At 46.4% G+C, this 8,916-nt stretch overlaps 1 protein-coding gene across 2 annotated transcripts in view; it reads left to right on the top strand.

Annotated features, from left to right (window-relative positions):
* The first annotated feature begins 6,220 nt into the window (after positions 1–6,220).
* The window catches only part of TNR (tenascin R), a 392,290-nt gene continuing 389,594 nt past the window's right edge, over positions 6,221–8,916 (top strand). For both annotated transcript variants that reach the window (XM_083507034.1, XM_083507032.1), the window contains exon 1: positions 6,221–6,655. The gene's annotated coding sequence lies outside the window, so the exon portion shown is untranslated. The remainder of the gene's footprint in view (positions 6,656–8,916) is intronic.

Raw genomic sequence — 8,916 nt, 5'->3', positions numbered from 1 at the left:
ACTGAACAATGGCCAAGCTGCTTTTATTGATTCAAAGAGTTTGAACCAGTTTTTGCAATTGATTGTTATTAGCTGCATTGAGGACCATTTTGGGGGCTTTTAAAAAGACACCTCTGAGAAACTTAGAGATATAAAAAGGGAAGGTGGCAAGGGAAAGGAAAGGAGAGAAATTACCTTCATGGTAATCAGGGCAGTGTGGTAGGCCTGTTGCTCTTTCATTTTGGGGTTGCCAGCTCAGTCCCTAAAACACAAGCACTGGTTTGGCTACCTGGTGTTGCTCCCCATTCCCCCACTCCCTGCCTTTGTAACATTGCCATTGGTTTTCCCAAGGGTGCACAGAACCCCTTTAAGGGTGAGGAGAATGCCTTGTGTTGTGTGCTGAAGAGGCATCTTCGTGCGCCCTGTATGTGCAAGTGTTCCTGTCTCTGCACACAAGTTGGCTCAGATTACCCCTCTGTGCCAGTAGAATGAATAGATCCATTCCTTTGACTCACTCGCTGGCAGGCAGCCTGTGCGTTAGCAACAGGAGGTGCCAAGTCTCAATGTATTCACTTGGCTAATGAGCACAGCGCATGCAATTGTGTGACTGGAATGGCACTCCTCCACTGGGCTGTCTACTCAGCTGCTTGGCTCTTGGCTCAGGAGCAAGCTGTGTCTTTATCGGGGTCTGTATTAGCTCGACACAGAAGGTTCTCTGTGCCGGAGTGTCATTAGGAAGCTCCTTGAAATGCTTCACTCTGATCATCCAGTTAGACCCAATTTTGTCCCCAGCTGAAGCCTGGAGAGTCTCCTGTCAGCTGAGAGTAGAGCTGCCATTGCCAAGGGTTGATCTACTGCCTTGACAGTCACAAAGTGTGACTGTCTCCTGGTGGTTTGCTTAAAAAATACAGTTTTTCAGGAAGGCTGGAAATGGTGAATGCATTGTTTTACAATATATATATTTAAAAAGCAGAAGGGAATCATAGAACAGGCCATTGCCAATAGAGCTAATAATATCGATTATGTTACCAACTCAGAACAGTTTTCCCCAACACTTCCCCCCCCCACACCTCCCCCCAAAGCTATATATATTTCCACCTGTCATCTAAGGCACAGCTATGTCTTGGCTCTTCCCACTCTGAATAGTGAAAAGAGACACATAGTGGAAAGATCAAGGAGTTTGCAGCTAGGACATTGGCAATCTGCTTGCATTCATCACGTGGAAAGTAACTGTTTGCAAGTCAGGCTCCAAGAGCCTTACACATTCATTAGCATGAGTGGGAGACTCCTGAGATGTTAGATTGACAGTTGAGGAAGGGGAATTTAATACATTTATTGAATACTCCCTCCCAGGAAAACCAGGGTGGGTGGGTGGAGCTAGCATGCTAGTTAGGTTCTAGCCCACCCTGCTCACTGTCATGCTAGTGTTCCATTTCCAAAGTGTTGTTTTTAATGCATACATGTGATTTCACATGCGCAGTGCTACAGCCTTCTGCCTTCTCAGAACTCTTCTACCTCCATCTGCTATAACACTCCCTCTTTTTTGCCTGTCTGTGGGGAAGCCTTCAGAATCCGCAAAAGTTGTAGGCAGAGAATTGGGCTACTGAGCTGCCTGCTGGTATTTGCTTATTTCTGCTTGTCTTCTAGTGTAGCTCCAAGGATTTTCTTAGCCTTGCTCCCTGAGATGCTTTTTGCAAGAGAGAGAGAGAGAGAGAGAGCAGAGAGCAGACTTGAGACCCTCTGCAGGCAATGTATGTGATCAACGACTAGGCTATGATCTGTTCCCCCATTCAATATTCAATTTAACAAACAAGTAAATTTTACACGAGCAATCGAAACTTCATAAGGATTGCACTTACTAGTCAATTAAATTTGCAAACAGATTAGAACAGCAGCAACAAAAAGATACTTAAAGCAATGGTTTAGCTTCAACACACTGCACAGTGTCTTTGGGCTGCTTCCTGCCTTTTAAAAGCAACAGCGGTGCAATGCCTTCGCTCTGGTTTGGCTCTGTGAGGCAATCATGCAGCCAAATCAAACCTGATGGTCTGTATAACATCATCACTTCATCGCGCTGACTATGTGATCTCTGATTAGCATAGCCAGAATGAGGAAGGGGCAGGTTAAAAGTAAAAATGGCTCAGGAGTACCAGTGGAGTTGGGCTGAACAGCACTGAAAGTGGGAAGGGTGGCACTGGAGGGAACACTTTGTATCTCCAAAATGCAGCCCCCCCCTTTCAATCCAAAATACCAATTTTGTGAACTTCTGGCATAGCCTTAGTTTTGATCCAGTCAATGAGTTACATTTAAAATTGGACAAAATCTTTAGCATCTAGGTGATTCTTAAGGGTATTCTTATTCCCCATAAGCAATAAGAATAGAACATGGCTGTAACTATTTAAAGACAGCATACAAATAAAATGCTGATTATGAATTGATGATAATGACCATGCCCAGCAAAATCAGAATTTTTGTATGTTATTTGAGTGGGTGTCATTGTTAGCTGTTTGGGGCTTTCCTTTGGAAGGAAAACAAGGTAGAAGCCATTAAAAAAAACAGCAACCATCATGTTTTGCATGTTTATTTACTTACATACTTGATATTACATCCCAATGAACTTTTTTCTTTGTTTAAATTGCATGCTTTGCTTCAAAAACTCTCATCAACCAATTCTACTTCTCCACTGACATCAGCCAGTGCCATGTTCACTCATGGAGAGAAGCACATCTTCTCCACTTGAAGGAAGAGGGAGAATGCCCAGTTCTGCCATCCCATGAAGTGTGGGCATCTTTCAGGGGACATATTCAACAGTGCTATTTTTCTAGAAAAATAGGTGCCTTAACTCACCATGAACACCTCCCTCATTCTCTTAGAACAGAACCCATCTGAGAGGTGCAGGAACTGAGTTCCCGTGAGTTCCCTCTGGAAAAAGGCCCTAGACATAGGAGATGCTGAGCCAGTACAAACAGCGGAGCAAACAGTCTCTTGTGTACTGTGAATTTTTGAAGGGGTTTTTACTAAGACCTTTTGCGGGTACCACACAAGGTACTGGTGGGGACACCACGCTTGGGATCCCTGTGTCACCTGCATCCTATGCAACGGCTGTAGTTAGTTGCACTGCTGCCTAATGGAGTTGGATGTTGCGCTTGCAAGGCAGGTTACATGCCAAGACTGCAAAAAGGAAAGCTGATCACTGACATATCAGGGGAGCAAATATTTGTCTTTGTAATCTTCCAACAAGGAGACCTGCCAGCAAGCAGTTGGGCCATCCAGTTGCAGAGTTGGCAGAAAACCACCCCAAAAGTGGACAACTATTGGGGATTTGGTGTTTTCCCAAGACATCCACTTCTTAGTTCAGCTGGTTCCAGGAGACCCCAGAGCAGTCTCATCTCACCAGTGCCTCCAACATGATTTTCCTAATTGCTTCAAGTGTCAGCTTGCTGCTGTTTTGTTTACCGTGCTGTGTATGGACCCCCTCCAGGGTTGTGTACATGGGGAGCGTTGCAGAGAATTTTCTCTTGCAATGAGGTGTGAAAATACGCAGCAGATGATTCGCAGCTGGACACCATTGCCAAATGGCCCACGGTAAATTAAGCTACTTTTATGAGGAAGTGGGTGCCTCAATCCAGAGGAATGCTAGAGTAGCATCATGGGTAAGAGACTTGCCTACAGCTCAGGAAATCATGGGTTTGAATCACATCTCTGCCATGAACTCATTATGTTTCCTTAGACAATGATTCTCAGCCTCAGCCCAATTTTACCTGTTTTATGGAATTATTAAATCTGACCTACCTTACTGGGTAGTTGTAAAGAGCAATCGCAAGATAATGCATGTTTTGGACACTTCAGAGGTGCCTGTGCAGAAACTAAATTTATTGTGCTTTCTTCTGTGAAAGTGCAAACTATATCCTTAGCATAATAACAAAACTTGTGAATGGGTGATGGCAATGGATGAAGGGTCTGCATTGGAAGGACTCCTGGAAGCTGTGTCCTGCCACAACCGTACTCCACATTCCAATTTACTTTTGCCTAGTTCTTCCAAACAGCAGGCAAGTCTGTAAACCTATTCTGGGGCTGCTTCACCTTAGACTCCAGGGAGCAGGGGGGAGACTCACACAACTGAATGTCCTTCGGTATTAAAAGACAAATAGTTCCCTGCACATACAAAAATAAATGTCAGAGTTGAGTTTAACCTAGCTGCCTCCTCCTCTGTTACATCAGAGGAGGACGCTGTGGCCCTCATACCCTACTTGTGGTCTTTCCAGAGGTTGACTTCTGCTGGAAACAGAATCAGGGGCTAGATGCCCCTTTGGTCTGCTCCAACAGGGCAGGTCCCATTTAGTCTTTATGAAGCTCCCTTGATGACCTTTAGCAAGGCACTGCCTCTGAGCATGATGTACTGCACTGCACTGCTGTTATGATGAAAGGGGGAAAATGTGGCTTTCCCCCAACCCTACCTAGTGCTCTCCAAATGTTTTCAGTTACAACTCCCATCAGAGTGGCAGATGTTTTGGATCACAACTTCCACCCACAGGTCCAAGGAGGAAGGTAAACGGATAGCCAAACAGCGTACAGAATGCTGGCAATTAATTGTTACATATGGTAGCAACGTTTCAAGAATGTGAGCATGTGCATTCACACACACAGAGAGATCTGGCCCTTCATTCTGCTCTCACCATGGCCAACAATTTGCTTACGGGGTCTTCGCTGCGGGATCACATTCATCCGGTGCTATACCAGCTGCACTGGCTCCCGGTGGAGTACAGGATCAGGTTTAAGGTGCTGGTTTTAACCTTTAAAGCCCTATACGGCCTAGGACCCTCGTACCTACGGGACCGCCTCTCCTGGTATGCCCCACAGAGAAACCTACGGTCTACAAATAATAACACCCTCAAGGTCCCAGGCCTCAGAGAGGTTAGGCTGGCCTCAACTAGAGCCAGGGCCTTCTCGGCTGCAGCTCCAACCTGGTGGAATGCTCTGTCACAAGAGACTAGGGCCCTGCGGGATCTGACATCTTTCCGCAGGGCCTGCAAGACAGAGTTGTTCCGCCAAGCTTTTGGTCAGGGCGCAGCCTGACTCCCTCCTCCGGCAACCTGCACAGAATTTTGTTTAATCGGTTGCCATCAATTTGATTTTAACTAATTTTTATAATGAAATATTTTTAGAATGTGTTATTATTTGATTGTTATTTGACTGTTGTTAGCCGCCCTGAGCCCGGCTCAGCTGGGGAGGGCGGGATATAAATAAAATTTATTATTATTATTATTATTATTTTGAGATGCTCACAGGCAGGACCTGAGTGCAACAGCCCTCTCTGCACTTGCCGTTCCCAGCTGCCTGTAGGATGTCACTGGCTAAAGGAGAGAATGGCATGGAGACCAGCCAGAGGAAACTTGGTGTACCAACATAATAACATCCAGATCAGATTTGCTCACTGGTTCAGTAGCAACGAGATCTGCTGTTGCTTCCAATAATGTAATATAATAAGATAATTAATATGTATTTCTTCTCCCACACCTTGGCTCATGGGGGGGGGGGGTTAAGATTTTGTTGGGGGGGGGCAGAACCGACGTTACTGGTCAGTTAGTTAAATATTTCTATTGTTTTGCTTGATGGGGAGGCAGCTGTCCCCCCTGCCCCCTTGGCTATGTCCAAGCAGGCTTAACCCTATTCTTGACTGTACAGAAGTTGGACACTGCACAGAAGCTGTGTTGTCTGCTAGAACTATTCAAGCATCCACTCCACCCCCCCCCAATCCCCACCCTACCTCTGGTAAAGCTGAATGTATAAACTAACCCTAAAAATCTACAGATCTGATGGGCAGTGAAACCCTGCAAGTTGGAACTAGAGGCTCTGAGTTTGTCCTGATCGGAGTGAATGGCACGATATGACTGATGCTTTCCTATCCTTGAGAAAAATGAGATGTCATTGGGTGGACCAAGCCCTTCAATGGGAAAAGTGGCAAAAGTGTATTGAACCCCCATCCACTCCTGGGGACATTGCAAAACAGCATCTAAAGTTGCCATAGGCAGGCACATCTGCACAGGTAAGAGGAGGCTTTAAAAAAATGCTTCGAATAGAATGGACCCCCCCCCTCTCTCTCTCTGTGTGTGTGTGTGTGTGTGTGTGAGAGAGAGAGAGAGAGAGAGAGAGAGAGAGAGAGAGGTGTTGTTAGGATTTGGGGCTGCGTCTCCATTTGGCCACTAGGTGGCTCCTTGCAGGCTGTTGGAGAGAGAGGGAGGGAGAGAGAGAGAGAGAGAAGACTCCACGCTGCTGAAATTGAAGAGAGCGAGCGAGCGAGGAGGAGAGCGCAAAAAAGGCTGGGGAACCTTTCAGCTGCGCTAGGGCTCTTGCCTCAACACAAGTAGACTGAGAGGGAAATAGGAGGCAAGCAGGGGGCTTGGAGGAGATTTGCCACCGGCCGAGTGAGTCGTCTGACTCCCCCCCCCGCCTCATCATTTACCTGATTCCTCCCCCCCCCATCTCCCCGCCCCCAGCTTTGCTTCTTGCCGGCTTCTTTCTCCTTCTACGAAGAGGAGACGGGTGAGGGGCTGAAGAGGACAGCCTGGGGGCCAGACAGCCCAGCCCAGCCGTCGGTGGATTCAAGAGCCAAGGCGGTCTCTGGACTGGGGCCATTTGTCTTCCCTTTGGGTTGCTGCTGCTCTTCCCAGCCTGGGTAAGTCCGGCGTTACTTGTTTCTTTGCACTGCGCGGCTTGGCTTGTTTCAGCACCAAGGAGAGCGACGCAATGGGCCGCCTGCCGCTCTCACCCCTTCTTCCTCTTCGGATACTGGGAAGCGAGCTCACCTCTTCCTCTGTGCATTGAAGGAAAGGCAGCTCTGTGTGCCTCTCTGCGCTTGTTCCTATAGGCAGGTGGGGTGTGCAATAATGCATAGGTGCGCGGTCGGGTCTCCTTGCTGTGCAGGAGAGCACATCTTGTTAACTCTTTCCTGGTTTCGAGGAGCCGAAGAGGAGTCTGGAGGTGGAGGTTGATGGGTGTGCGCGCCTGTGGTTGGCTCCTCGTTTTTCTGTACTGCCCTGCAGATGAAGCAGGATGGGCGAGTGGCCAGGTTTTCATAACTGCCAGCTTGTGGGTGCTGGCAGAGGTCCCTAGAAGATATTAATAGGGTTTGCAGTTGCTGGGTACCCCTCTTGGGGTACAGATGGCGGTGGGTGGAGTGGGGAGTGATAGGGCACAAGTTAATGATGAGCAGCTGTGGGGAGGGGGCTTCCCCAGGAAATCTGATGCTGCCGCACTTTTGTGTCCAGACTTGTTAAAATGAGGTTAAAGAGAGTCAACTTACTCCCAGTGCCTGCAGCGAAAGGAGAAAGTAGTGGGGGAAATGTCATTATTTACATGCTAAATGGGCAAGAGAGTCCCTGGGAAGATGCAGCTGTCATGGCCAAGCTCCTTTATTGCTTCTGTTTCAAACCCCATTGTTCCAACTGGCTTTTACTTCTTCTTTTTGCCCCTTTGCTACCATAAGCCATCTTGTTTTATTCTCCTTCCCTTTTCTCCATGTATTCATCACTTGCCCCTGTGTTTTGCCTCTACATTGGCTGATAATAGGTAGCACTTCTTTATCCTGATCTGAGGCAGGATCCCAACTGCAGCTGTGTCTCAGGCTTGTCATGACCCCACCCTCACTGCCTGTCCCAAACTGCCTTTACAATGCTTTACAGTTTCAGAACCAGTGGCATGGGGGGGGGGGGAATCTATTCAAGAAAAGGAAAACTACAAGTCCCTTGGGCTTGTGAAATTAGTTTCATGGTTCTCTGGAAGCTGGTTCCAGTGGCCCTGTTGGCTATTGCCACTTCCAGTGACAGTGAGTTCCACAAATCAACTTGTGTTCCTTGGAAACTTCCTCCCTTTTTGCTCATTTTGAACTTGTTTGATTTCAGTGCATCAGAAGGTATTAGGCAAACTCCAGGGCTGGTTTTCCTTTTACTGTTCATTATTTTTTATATGTTAGTCCCTCTCCCCATAGCTGTCCTGTCCTTTTTAGTCTATTCCTATAAGAAAGGACTCCACATCCCTGATCAATATCTATCTCTGCACCTCTTCCAGTTATATTAAGTCTTTTCCCCAAACAAGGTGATCAGAATTACAAATGATGGTGGAGGTATGGGAAACATTGATTTCTATAAAAACATTACTTGTTAGATTATTTTATATCCGTGTCCTAAACCACCCATCACATTTTGTTTATCACTATGTCCTTTGCGTTGATGTTGATCTTTTAGACCTCTGAAATAATACAAAGAATTCAGATCCGGAGTTGTTCTTAGAATTCCGTTCATCTGGCTTAATATATTGTTAAATAAAAGGCTTCTGAGATGCACAGTGCCTGTGTTCAAGCAGCAGCAACCTAGATACTGCATCCAGAAGCTTGCAGTTTGAAAGAAAAGTTGTTTGGAAATCAGAAACTTGATACTTCTATTAATGCCGTTGGTCTAATGTGACACCCTCTGAGCTATTCTGTCTTTCATAACAGAGACTGCTATTGTGCCATGTGCTTCCATCGTGGTTACAGAACCCAACAGAGTGTGATGCCCACTGAGGTCACTTTGCCAATGGGCAATGCTGCATTTTATCAATATTTATTGTGAGCTCTTAAATGGGTCTCTTCTATTTTAGAGATTGCTGCAATCCCTCAATGCTCTGAAATTTAGACTCTATAAATGATCCCATTGTACATTTGTGCAGGCCGTGATACAAAGAGTGTAGAATCGCAAGGCTATGTTAGTCTGTTGCAGCAAAAGGAACAGAGACTTGGAGTGCCTTAAAGATGAACACGAAAGCATTCAGAGGCAAGAGTCTTCACCACAGAAGGCATATAAAGCATGGCTATGGTCCAAAGCACCAATTTATACACAAGTAGGGATTGTGTGCATTCATTAAGACTAGACTCTTCTCTTCTACCCACCACTTTCTCTG

The sequence above is a fragment of the Podarcis liolepis genome, assembly GCF_965112155.1.
Source record: "Podarcis liolepis genome assembly, chromosome: 6".
NCBI lineage: Eukaryota > Metazoa > Chordata > Lepidosauria > Squamata > Lacertidae > Podarcis > Podarcis liolepis.
The sequence above is the reverse complement of the archived record's forward strand: the minus strand, read 5'-3'. Positions and strand labels throughout refer to the sequence as shown.